The 13657-nt window shown below is 43.2% G+C and overlaps 1 protein-coding gene across 1 annotated transcript in view; it reads right to left on the reverse strand.

Annotated features, from left to right (window-relative positions):
- Positions 1 to 13657, reverse strand: part of LOC127621571 (mRNA-capping enzyme) — a 195351-nt gene that overhangs the window by 48797 nt on the left and 132897 nt on the right. The window lies entirely within an intron of this gene.

Genomic DNA, 13657 nt, shown 5'->3' on the forward strand with positions numbered 1-13657 from the left:
ATTTTGATAATTAAGTCTCCTCACATTCATTCTCTCTCTGTCGCATTCCTCAGTGATAAGCCCAGGGTAGGGGTCTTTGTGTCCTCAGGTGTGAATCACATCAATATTCATATTAATTCCCGCCTCCTTCCATATGACCTTTCCAATATTAAAAGTGTCTTACAAAAGTTAAATATTTTTTTGTATGAATGAGTGATCAGGATGGTTTTCACATCATTTTGTAGCACAAACGCTAGGCAAAAATATCCAGTTCTCAAAAGTATTGTGGACAAATGTTTAGTATGTGTTATATGCCCTTATTTCAATGTCTTAAAATTTTAGGTTTTTCAAAAACCAGGCATAAATGTTATTTTCTCAAAAATACAAACATGTACAAACATGTTGCTCACATATTATTGTAGCCCAGTTTGTGATGAATACAGTGTTATCATACATTAGCTATTAGTATGTTTTTAAGCAACTGAAAAAAGCACAAATGTCAAGGCATGTCAAAACTTCTCCAGGGCCCAAAACACCCTCAGACCCCAGAGGGTTAAAAGGCACCTTGCTAATCAAACTCCTCTCTAGCTTAACACTAAATAGCGCAGCTCAGTTAACCCAAGCAATAGACAGAGTATCTCTTGCTAATGAACAGAAGAGAGATGCTCCAAGAGCTAAAGAGTGAGCTGACTGATCTGTGTCATGCAAATAACCATTTGAAGGTGGAAGCTAATAGGTTGTCAGCAGAGAAAGAAGATTTGCAGTGTATTATGGACAGCCAAGAAGCAGAAATTAAAAGAAGAAAATCTAGACCTAAAACTGAGCAGCTCAAGAATGAGTACTTGGGTTCGGTCACTGTATTCCAGAAGCCAGGATATAGCCACTCTGCAAACAGAGCTGGCTCAAGCTCAAAATTATTTGTCAGCACAGGCAGACAAATTAATAGTAGTGAGTATGAGTGAGAAACAGGCCAAGGATGAGATAAAGTCAACCTTGTCTGAAAATTCTTGTTTGAAAATGGACTTACAAATGGAACATAAACTAAGTATGGATGCCTGCGAGCAGTCAGAGTTGTTTAAGAGACAACTGTGCAATTCAAAATGGGCTCAGGTTCAACTCTGGGAGGACTTGGCTAGGGCAGACAATAAATTATTAGAAGTACAAACGACTCATGAGAGAATTGCTGCCATAGCCCGAGAGTGGGCAGATAAAACTAATATTGCAGAGCAGAGGCTAGAGGAAATAGGGAAAAGAATGGAGCAGTTAGACATAAATAGGGACATGCCCCTGTATCTGAGCCACCAAGTGTGCGCTTCAGCTCATTCAGCCCACCAGTGAAAGACCCCATACTTGATAGCCCCTCACAAAAATAGAACTATCAGACCCATAGTGATGCTGTAGCTGCCGGTGGCCCAACCCCTGGTGCTAGTCCCAGCCATCCTTATGGAGTAAATTCAGACTCCCCAGTATGGGGAAAACCAATCGCTCCATCCCTGATTTCCCTAGTATAGCGCCGCCCAGAGACAGTAGGCTTCGTCAGCTTAGGGAATTAGCATGTGACATTGAAGTGTTTAATCCTGATACCCCTGGAAGCAACATAGAGTTGTACCTTAAAGATGTTAACAATGTACTGTCATACATCCCTGAGGCCACTATTACAGAAAAAATTATACTTCTGAGGAAATCAACCGTGTGAACGGTCCATGGTTTCAAGGAGAGACAAAGTTCAGCCATTGCTGGTAATTACAATGAACTGTGTATTGCTCTGAGAGCAGAATACACAATACATCAAAACCCATCTCCGGGCTTTCTGTCTTGCAGACTAAGCAAAATTACTATGAATCACCGACAGAGTATTATGAACGCTTACGCAGAGTGTATTTTGCTGGTGCTGATTCTCCTAGGGCAGAAGAGGATGTGATGTTTGAAAGTCTGTTTGTGAGTAATTTGCATTCAACAATTAGGAAATACCTTTAACTGCTGGTAGATGTTGATCACATGACTGCAGCAGAGTGAAGAGAGCTTGCAATGAGGGCCTGGGAGAGTGAGAAGTTACACACAGACAAGAAAGCCAGGGACCCAGGTACTCATGTGTTTGAACTCTGACATGACAGGGAGCCTCCTCTTGAACTAGAAGGGTCAGAGCTTCCACAAAGTGGACCAGTCCGTACTAGCCACCCCTCTCGGCCACATTTTGGTGAGTTCCGACAGGACACACAAGGCCATAAATCCTCAAGCAATGGAGGATAAAAGGGTGGCAGACATACACACAGAGAAGAAAAAGGTGTTCAAAGGGACCGAAGAAAGTGATCGTGATAACTTGAAGCAAATTCAGAAAATACTTGCTAAAGCCCTCAATGACCTTAAGTCAGAGCAGCACATATCCCAGAAAGAAAAGGACCCTCCTTCTAAACAATGACAAGGCCAGGACACCTCCGCAAAAAGTATACTTCATAGGATGGGGGAAGAGCCAAGGGAAGGGGGAACCATTCAAAATTTTGTGAGGCCTAACCAATCAGATGTCAGCAGATCTAACCCCAGTCTCTGTCAGTTCCTTGGTGACTTGACACAGAGAGGCAGGGCCAGAAGGATTTACATTTCTGTGTCCATTGAAGGTGTATTAACATATGACGCACTGCTAGACACTGGCTCAGAAATTTCTTTGGTGTCACCTGGGTTGTTTAAAAAAGTCACCCAAGTAACCAACTCACTAGGTGATTTGTTGAATAGGCTCACACCATTAAATGACTATTACAGCTGTCAATTGTGGGCACAGGTCAGAATCCCAAGGCCCATCAAAGAGACTAGTTCAAGTCTGAAGCTATGCAAGGCAATGGAGGTAGAGAGGACATCTGACTCTAATCAGCTGACAATGAAGGATTCCCACCTTAATGAAGAGGCACCCGCAGTGAGGGAAATGCAAATCCCCCTAGAGCTGTTAGAGAAGAAAAATGCATTTTTGTGTGCCCTGGAACTTCTTAACACCCAGGAATATAATCCGCAGGTGGTGGGGGCATACGTGTTAATGAAGTACTGGTCAAGGATGATGTGGTTGGACTCTGGTCAGAGAAGTCAGCAATAAGTCAGGACCTGTATCAACTGTTACAAGAAAAACCTTGCATAATTCCCATGATAGAGAAGAAACAGAAAGCTTGGCTTGCTAGTTGCCCCCAAACAACAGTTAAGAGTGTTGGAGTTTGATCGGTCTCCCTTAAGATTGGCAGTTCAAGCACTACATGCTTGTGGTGCCTCACCTGACACACTCAGTATACATTCGTTCTGATGTGTTAGTGAGACTAGGGGTGCAGTTAGACACAGTCAACAATGTGTTGTGGTCCAGAGCCAATATTGGCTCTAATGTACTATCATGTGATCCTAACCACATGTGTTCTGGTTAGAAAGTTCCCCAAGCATGTCAGGTTATGAATGAGTTTGACACAGTGGTCCCTGCCCAAACTGCAGAGGTCCCGGTCAGACTAGTCATAAAAAGGTCAAGAAATTAACCAGACAGTAAAAGCCTTCTTCCAGCCCTCTACTCAGTTTTGCAGTTTGGGACTCACAATCTGTGGTAGCCCACAGCTTGAATTGTACAACCACTCAACTTACCTACTTGAACAAAATCTCACCAGAGGAAATATTCATATTCCTCCAAACACTCCTTTAGGATAAATGATTGATAGCTCCTTTAATGATTTTGAATGAACTACTCCCGTCATAGGAGAGCTTCCTGACTTGCCTATGGAGAGATACAACTGTTAACAAGTGTATCTCACCTCACCTACCCTACCAAGATGATTTCCATCGTAACCCACCCAGGGGCATTTGAGGGAGCTATGTGTAGAGTAGACTTTGAAAGGGATGGTGAGATAGTGGTACATACTCTGATGGCCTGTACATACGCATGCACCAGTGAACTGTGAGAAAGATGCAGAAAAGTGCACTGAACCATACCCTGGTTTCGAGTCAGAAGTTCAACAACAGCTAGACCAAGCAGATGCTCTTGACACAGAGGTTCAGCATCAGGAATTAAGGCACGTTTTTTATGAGCACAAGGACATTTTTATAAAGATTCCTATGATTGTGGAGTCACAGACGTCCATACAGTCCATAGTCCCACAGATCCAAATGCCCCACCTACCTTTGTGTGGCAATACAGAATTCCACTCACTGCTTTTGACCCCATTCAGGAAGTTATAGATTCCCTGCTAGAGAAAAAGATCATAATTGAGTGCAATTCCACCAACAATTCTCTTTAAAGCCAAGCGGAAAGTGCAGTTTAACTGTAGATTACCGTCAGCTCAACAAACTGGTTCCCACATCACGTTGGCCTATGATACATCTTGACCAAGAGCTAGCAAAGGTTACTACAGCTAAATATTTATCCACAGTTGATGTGGCAGATGTTTTTTGGACAATGATTCTAGACACAGCAGGTCAGTGTAAGCTATCATTTTCTTTTGGAGTTAGACAGTTCACTTGGAACAGGTGCCCATTTGGCTATTCAAACTCTCCTGCTGAGTTTAATATATTTCTACACAAGGCAATGGGTGATGCAGCCACACGTGGTAACCTGACCTAAATTGATGATATCCTTATGTGTAGTCAGACCTGATCAGTCCATCTAGCAGAGATATGACATGTTCTCACCCAGCTCACTGAGGCAGGTGCTAAACTGTCATTAGCCAAAGGACAGTGGTGCCAAACAAAAGTGGAGTTTGTTGGACTCACTGTTTGCCCTAATGTATTCAACCTCAGACTAGTAGAATAGAATATTAAAAACCCAACAAATGTCTCTGAACTGCGTAGCTTCCTAGGAGTATGCAATTACTCCCGTCAGTTCAGAGAAGATTATGCAGACATCGCCAAACCACTGCATGAACAACTTCAGAAAGGTAGAGAATTTAGCTGGGGGGAAAGACAGGTTGTGCACTGTCCCATGCCTAGCCTACCATGACAAAGACAAAGAGTTTTTCCTACAGGCTGATTTTTCCGAGGACTGCCTCAGTGCAGCCCTCTCCCAAAAGCAGGACCAAGACAAGTGGGTTGTTGCCTATGATAGGTGGGCCCAAACCACACTATTGTAGGGATGTTGCGGAAGTGCATTTCAGCTAATGGAAAATACTGGGATGTTGGTTCCCCTGATCTTAATGGCTATTAGGTCCACACCCCATTACTCTACAGGTGTCAAGCCATTTCAAATGATGACAGGACAGCAGATGACACTCCCTCTGCATCTCCTCTACCAACCGGAAGATGTCAGTGTATACAGTGTATATCCTGCCCACCAGTATGTGGCAAACCTTAGGGCTCATTTCAGGCAGACTCCCGTCCATGGGCACAAGAGCAATTGGAGAAAAGTACTGAGGGCAGGAATACTATGACCAAAAGGCCAGCTCTACAGAACATCAAGTGGGAGACAATGTGATGTATTTTAACTTCACAAAGCCAGTGGGTGTTCCAAAAAGTTCTCTCCCAAACTGGTCTGGTTGTGATGGCCCAAGCCACACAGGGTGAATAACCAGCAAGGGTAATACAGCACACAAGCCATGTTTTAAGTACACAGGTTAAGTTATTTTTGCTGTTAGCCACACCCCAAACAATTCATGATTTATCACATAGTTTATTTCAGGTATAATATACATTTATTTGCTTTAGCCATACACATTGTAGGGTTATGTAAACATTTTTTGTTCTATTAATCATTGTTTCTTTGTTACCATGTTGGAGAGAGGTCTGTCCTGGGGGAAGAAAGGCGTGGCCAAAGGTGGAGGACTGTGATATCCTGTGACCTGCCAATTAAGCCATACCATGTGCTGCCATGTTGGAGGGGGATTTGGGGTTTAGTTTGTTTTACTTTGTAGTTGTTTGTATTTGTCGTCCATTTTGTTTTTCCTTTATGTGTAAATTGGTTTGGCCAAGCCACTATATATGTTCCCTTGTGTCTCATTCAGTTAGGTCAGTTTGTTCAGTTCATATCCTGTTTTGTTGTATGCTGTTTTGAGTATAGTTATATTTTGTTGACCTCTTTTATAGGCCTAGTTGTTAACTTTTTGGTTTCTATTGTTTAGTATTTTTGGGGTAAATAAAAAAATAAATAAAATTTCAACAAGAAACTCCTGTTTTCCTCATTGCCGGACTACTTGGTCCGTGACAATTGGTGGCAGCGGTGGGATTATCCAGTTGAGGAAACAGTTTTTTTTTGTTGCTGATCCCCCAACACTGAAGAAAGATGATAAAGGGAAAAAGTGGGAAAAGACTTGGTGGGTCTACAGTGGCCCAGGAGAAGCAAGCCAGTGAAGAGGAAGAAGGTGGAGCCTCAGGAGGGGCTGAGGACACAGAGGGTAAGGAGCCAACTCTGTCTGACTTGATGGCCATTTTTCAGGCGCATATGGGGCAGCAGGATGCTCCAGAGGCAAAGCAGAATGAGGTAACTGCAAGACAAGAACAACGTTTTAAAACTCTTCAACACCAAGTTCAGGCCCGAACATCTGTGGCACCAAATCCTCTTTTAGAGGACTCTGATTCCCCAGAGAGGGAGGTTCAATCATCCACTCTGCACCCTCTGCCAGACCAAGCTGAGCCCATGGTGATCACTCAAACAGGGTCCTCTGTAGGTCAGTCTTGCTCACAACATAAGCCCAGGTTGGACAAATTAACCGATAATGATGACATTGAACATTTCCTCATTACATTTGAACGCATTGCTGTAGCACGCAGGTGGCAGAAAGCTGATTGGATTTTTCAGTTAATTCCATTACTAACTGGCAAAGCTAGAAGTGCATATGGACACTGATGACTCCCTTGACTATGATCAGGTAAAATCAGCCATTCTAGCTAAATATGACATTAACCCTGAGACCTACAGACAGAGATTCCGCTCCCAAGAGGTGGACCCTGATGAGAGCCCCAAGGAGTTGTATGCAAGGCTCAAGGAGCTTTATGGAAAGTGGATCCAGCCTAAAGGTAAAACCATCCAGGAAATTGGTGAAGTGATAATACTAGAACAGTATCTGAGAATGTTGTCTCCTGAGCTGCAGGTCTGGGTCCGAGAGCACGACCCAGATTCAGCCATGGAGGCTGCTAGACTGGCTGAGGTTTTTGTGGCTGCCTGAAAGAAGAGACAACCATGGAGCTACAACTCATGGAGAACTGTGAAGGACAATCGCAAACCAACATACCATCCAGGCACCGGGGTGGGTAAGTTTCCCATGAGGGAAAGCCAGCCAGCTAACGGACCAGTAAAATCCTTAGGGAGGAAGCCAATCTGCTATCTTTGTGGAGTAGAAGGCCATACGAAACCTATGTGCCCAAAAAACTTGGTTAATATGACTCAGATGTGCTTTGTACCGCAAACTCAGGAGGAACCTGAGCTCAAGAAGGTCCAGTCTATTAAAATGAAAAATATTGAAGTTAATGGGATAATGCTCAAGGCTCTGCTTGATTCCGGAAGTGATCAGACTCTTGTGCACAGGAGGTTTGTACCTCCCAATATAATTAGCATGGAAGACACCATACCTATCTGTTGTGTACATGGGGATGAAAAGAGCTATTCAACAGCTGACATGTACATAAAGGTAGATGGGCAAACTTACCTGTTGAATATCAGGGTTGTCGATAGCTTACATTTTCCTGCTGTGCTAGGGAGAGACCTTCCAGGGCTGTTTGATTTGATGGACTCAGACCAGAGCACAGGCAACGAAATCCAATGACTACTCTGAGACTCTATGTACCCTGCCTTTCTACAATGAGGAGTTGGAGACAGCACCCAGGAAGTCTCGGAAAACTCGCAGACAGAGACGGCAGGAGATGTTCCAACATATAGTGGTGAAACCACCATCCCATCCTGAACCAGAGTTACCCTTAGGATTTCAAATGCCAGAGAACCTAATCGAAATGCAGAAAGCTGATCCATCTTTAGTGTCTCTCTTTCAGAAAGCCGAGGGGAAGGAGCCAGGAGCTGGGCAAGACTCCAACAGAGATGAGTATATTCTACAAAATGGAATGCTCTACCGTCAACAGGGGTCAGTGTTTCAGTTAGTGGCTCCCCAAGCGACTAGACATACCATACTCACCATGGGGCACTCTGTTCCCTGGGCTGGCCACCTGGGTAAGCACAAAACTGCAGCACGTATCAAACGGCATTTTCTCTGGCCTGGCTTAAGCAGAGAAGTAGCTGAATTCTGTAGAAGCTGCCCTCAGTGCCAAATAACATCGGTTAAAACTCCCTCCAAAGCTCCCCTCCGACCCTTACCCATCATTGGCACCCCATTTGAGCGCCTGGGAATGGATATTGTGGGTCCTGTTGAGAGGAGTAAATCAGGGAACCGGTACATGCTGGTCATAACAGACTATGCTACAAAATACCCTGAAGTTTTTCCACTTAAGTCTATAAAAGCAAAATCAGTGGCTTTCTGTTTGGTACAGCACCTTGTATTCCCAGGAAGTCTCCCATCCAAGTACTAACCAGGCCCAGCCCTGCTTGGCTTCCAAGATAAGACGAGTTCGGGCCTGCACAGGGTGGTGGATGGAACGAATGAAGGACACTAATGGCCGGATTACTCGTTGGTATCTGGCATTAAAACCTTTCCGCTTCATCATCCAGCACATCCCTGGCAAAGTGAACGTTACCGCAGACTACCTCTCTCGCAGTACCAGCGAGAGACCTGAGGGGAGGGCGGGGGGGGGCGGGGGGGGGGTGATGGCCCAAGCCACACAGGATGAATAACCAGCAAGGGTAATACAGCACACAAGCCATGTTTTAAGTACACAGGTTAAGTTATTTTTGCTGTTAGCCACACCCCAAACAATTCATGATTTATCACATAGTTTATTTCAGGTATAATATACATTTATTTGCTTTAGCCATACACATTGTAGGGTTATGTAAACATTTTTTGTTCTATTAATCATTGTTTCTTTGTTACCATGTTGGAGAGAGGTCTGTCCTGGGGGGAAGAAAGGCGTGGCCAAAGGTGGAGGACTGTGATATCCTGTGACCTGCCAATTAAGCTATACCATGTGCTGCCATGTTGGAGGGGGATTTGGGGTTTAGTTTGTTTTACTTTGTAGTTGTTTGTATTTGTCGTCCATTTTGTTTTTCCTTTATGTGTAAATTGGTTTGGCCAAGCCACTATATATGTTCCCTTGTGTCTCATTCAGTTAGGTCAGTTTGTTCAGTTCATATCCTGTTTTGTTGTATGCTGTTTTGAGTATAGTTATATTTTGTTGACCTCTTTTATAGGCCTAGTTGTTAACTTTTTGGTTTCTATTGTTTAGTATTTTTGGGGTAAAAAAAAAAAAAAAAACAGTAGCATACCGCATTAAGATCTCAAAAGGGAAAAGATCCCCTCAATACAAGTGGGTCCACTTTAAACAGATTAAGCCTTACAAACCCCAAATGGTAATACAAGGGGTGGACACCACTAGGAGTAACTTCTGTTAAGGTGTAAGGTCTCAGGCAGTGTAGAGAAGTCTATACTGTGTCAGGCACCAGTGCCAGTTCATCAGTGGCTAGTTGTTGTGGCTCGTCATAGTAGTATTTGTTAGTTGTACTCTGCTTACAAAGTAGTGAAGTGACACTCCGTACTGTGCATGTGCAATTTCAGAATGAACCTGCTGAGCCTAATCATAGTGATCTGCCTACTCAATGCAGTCCAGCCCATGGAAATAGTGGAATCAGGTCCTCCTACTGGCATTATATTTCAGGATGCCCCTGAAATTTTAGTGACTTACCGTTATGTGCACACTCAGAGAGTCTTTTATCGGCTCGACCCTGCCGACATGTACAAAAAGCATATGACCAGGGAGGGCGGTCCCCTGGCATGTCATCCAATGGAGTGAGGATGTCATAGGACATGCTCAGTTAGATAAAATCCACATGATTAAACAGCTACAACAAGTCACCATAACAAAGGAACAATTAAGGGGAGTTAGATGACCAAAGCGTTTCCTTGGTACAGTGCTGACAGCAGCATCAGCCCTAGGCTCACTCTTCTCAGTTGGTAATTCAACAGTTAACAGCATTAGTATATCCACATTCAAAAAAACATGTGGAAGGGTTGAAAAGAGAAATGCCTGAGATACAAGAGGAAATGTATGTTCAGCAGAGGCAGCTGCAGCAGTTAGACAGAATATCGGAGGGTACAATCCTCACCGTAAATCAACATACAGTCCTTTTAGACAATCTGCAGTATAGGCAGGATAGTTGATGTTATACAAGATGACTATCCCCATGTACAAAGGATTCAAATACAAATGCAAGACTTGCTGAGAGAAGTCAGTTCTGCTGTTGACAGTTTGGCATTGAATTGGATCCCTTCATACTTAGTACTGAGCTATTGAAGAATATCTTGAGACTGGTATTGCAAGGAACCATGCAAACACTGCAGGTACATTTAGCTTACAGCCTGGGAAGTGCTATACCAATCCATGTTAACCCAGAGGCTTAAGAAATTGGTTTCCTGTCAAACCTCCCGATAATTGACACTAAAAACATATATAGGTTTAAATGAGCGTTAAATGTAGGGTTTTGGTCTCAAGATACAGTGCATCCGGAAAGTATTCACAACGCTTCACTTTTTCCACATTTTGTTATGTTATGTTTGTTATGTATAAATTTGCAAAGATTTCAAACAAACTTCGTTCACGTTGTAATTATGGGGTATTGTTTGTAGAATTTTGAGGAAAATAATGAATTTAATCCATTTTGGAATAAGGCTGTAACATAACAAAATGTGGACAAAGTGAAATGCTGTGAATACTTTCCGTATGCACTGTATAGACATAGAAATTGAGACATAGCTTATCAAGATGAAAATCCTGACATGTATCTGCCACCTAACCTACACATGTGTACAGTTGCCAAAGATATTCACTGGCTATGCCCCAGTAAACCTTTCATAAGGGACCCCATTGAAGGCCTATGTGGCATTAACAGGTTAATCGTGGAAGACAAATGCAATGCTGTTGCTAAACACAGGGAGGATGCGACTACCACCCAAATTGAGAGAGCAGGAAATAAGGGGTTAGTTTATACAACTGTTAGTGAAGCCATAATGACATATGACCACCAATACATCTCCCTAATGAAACTATGCTAATTCAAATCCCAGTAGGAGCAATTCTCCACATCAAAAATTTTGTTCTATACCATCTTGATGCTGATGTGCATGATGTGGAGTTTGAAATTGTAGATGCCTTTAAAGGACACACTCAGGAATCAAATTCTGTTTGAGGGACCTAAATTAGCAAAGATCAGTCTCCAGTTAGGTAGCCTCTGAGCTACACCTGTGGAGCCAAACGCTATGAAGGTGCCATTCACTTGTGGGTGGGATATCAGTGACAGCCAATCACTTATCTTCACACTGTGTGGGTGGGCTACAATGGGCCCCCTGGGATGGATACTGTACCAGCGAATCCACGAACTGCAGGCTAGCCTGTCAGAGCAGAAAAGGGTGATACTTAGCAAAGCTCTTAAGCTAAAATCTATTAGGTGTAGACCACTCCCTGAGCTTTCCCCTGCTATAACAAGCAACGCTGACTAGACAGAAGTAGCAGGAGACTGCTTTATTCTCTAGACATCACTCAATTAATTAGTGGTGCTTGCAAAGCATCACTATTGTAATCTCACATACTTATTATACTTTTTATTTTTAGTGGTGCTTGCAAAGCATCACTATTGTAATCTCACATACTTATTATACTTTTTATTTTTAGTGGTGCTTGCAAAGCATCACTATTGTAATCTCACATACTTATTATACTTTTTATTTTTAGTGGTGCTTGCAAAGCATCACTATTGTAATCTCACATACTTATTTTTATTTTTCTTTTTTTTTTTATTATTATTCTATCTCCGTACAAAACTTCGCACCTAACTCGTCCCGCGACCGCTTGGCGTAGACCCACCTAATGAGGTGTCAAATCGAACGGCCTATTGAGGACACGTGTGCTATGACTTTTATGTTTATCGGGTACGGTAATTGCCCCAGGGGCAAAAAAGCGGCCGAAAAATCCCATAGACTTAACATTGCGACAAACTTTGACGCGTCACAGCTCCGAGCGAGGATTTCGCGAGAAACGCAGTGATTTGCCATATTTGAAGAGGCTGGCAGGCTCTGTAAGAGCATACCTCAAAATGGGGTAAAAGTTGCACCCCTGGGGGCAGGAGCTGCCCAAAAATGCCCCAATTGACTTACAATGGTGTAGGACTGCCCATGAAATGAAATGGCATTGGGATTTGTATTCAACATAGCTCTGGATCACAGTGTCATAGAGACAATGGGGCGGGCTCATTTTACTCAGACGACCAATCAGTATCTCAGGATCATTTTGCATCTATCAAGCCACGCCCTAGCAACAATTTAGAGCACCTTAGCAACAAGTCCCATAGACTTCTAATGAAAGACATCAAAGGGATATCTCCGGATAGAAGTGTCATAGAAACACAAGGGTGGTCTCTGTTTCACTCGGGCAGCAAACAGCCAATCATGAATCACCTCAACACTTCCTAGCCCCTCCCTAGCAACCATTGTCGAAAGCACCTTAGCAACCAAAATCCATAGAGGATATCTTCCATTCTGAATGTCACAGAGGCATGGGAGTTGGTTTATATCATTCATACTGACAAGCAGCCTTTGGAGATTAATGATTGGCAGCTGCCAAGCCACTCCCTAGCAACTAAACAGAGTACCCTAGCAACCATTTAGCAGTAACTATATCTCTGCACCAGAAAATCAGAGAAACTTCTGGGTTGATTTATTTCAATCAGGATGGCAAGGAGACTTCATTAGTATCACTAAGGTAACTGCCTAGCAACCAGATGGGGTTACCCTAGCAACCGAAAGTAACAAATCACATATCTCTGCATCAGAAAAACGTAGAGACTTCCGGGTTGACTTATTTCAATCAGGATGGCAAGGACACTTGATTACTATCACTATGATTACTGCCTAGCAACCAGATGGGGTTACCCTAGCAACCGAAAGTAACAAATCACATATCTCTGCACCAGAAAATAGTACTGACTTCCGGGTTGATTTATTTCACTCAGGATGGCAAGGACACTTGATTACTATCACTATGGTAACTGCCTAGCAACCAGATGGGGTTACCCTAGCAACCGAGAAACAAATCACATATCTCGGCACCAGAAAAGAGTACAGACTTCCAGGTTGATTTATTTCAATCAGGATGGCAAGGAGACTTCATTAGTATCACTAAGGTAACTGCCTAGCAACCAGATGGGGTTACCCTAGCAACCGAAAGTAACAAATCACATATCTCTGCATCAGAAAAACGTAGAGACTTCCGGGTTGACTTATTTCAATCAGGATGGCAAGGACACTTGATTACTATCACTATGATTACTGCCTAGCAACCAGATGGGGTTACCCTAGCAACCGAAGTAACAAATCACATATCTCTGCACCAGAAAATAGTACTGACTTCCGGGTTGATTTATTTCACTCAGGATGGCAAGGACACTTGATTACTATCACTATGGTAACTGCCTAGCAACCAGATGGGGTTACTCCTAGCAACCGAGAAACAAATCACATATCTCGGCACCAGAAAAGAGTACAGACTTCCAGGTTGATTTATTTCAACCAGGATGGCAAGGACACTTCATTAGTATCAATATGGTAACTGCCTAGCAACCACATGGGGTTACCCTAGC

The sequence above is a fragment of the Xyrauchen texanus genome, chromosome 28, assembly GCF_025860055.1.
Source record: "Xyrauchen texanus isolate HMW12.3.18 chromosome 28, RBS_HiC_50CHRs, whole genome shotgun sequence".
NCBI classification, from domain to species: domain Eukaryota; kingdom Metazoa; phylum Chordata; class Actinopteri; order Cypriniformes; family Catostomidae; genus Xyrauchen; species Xyrauchen texanus.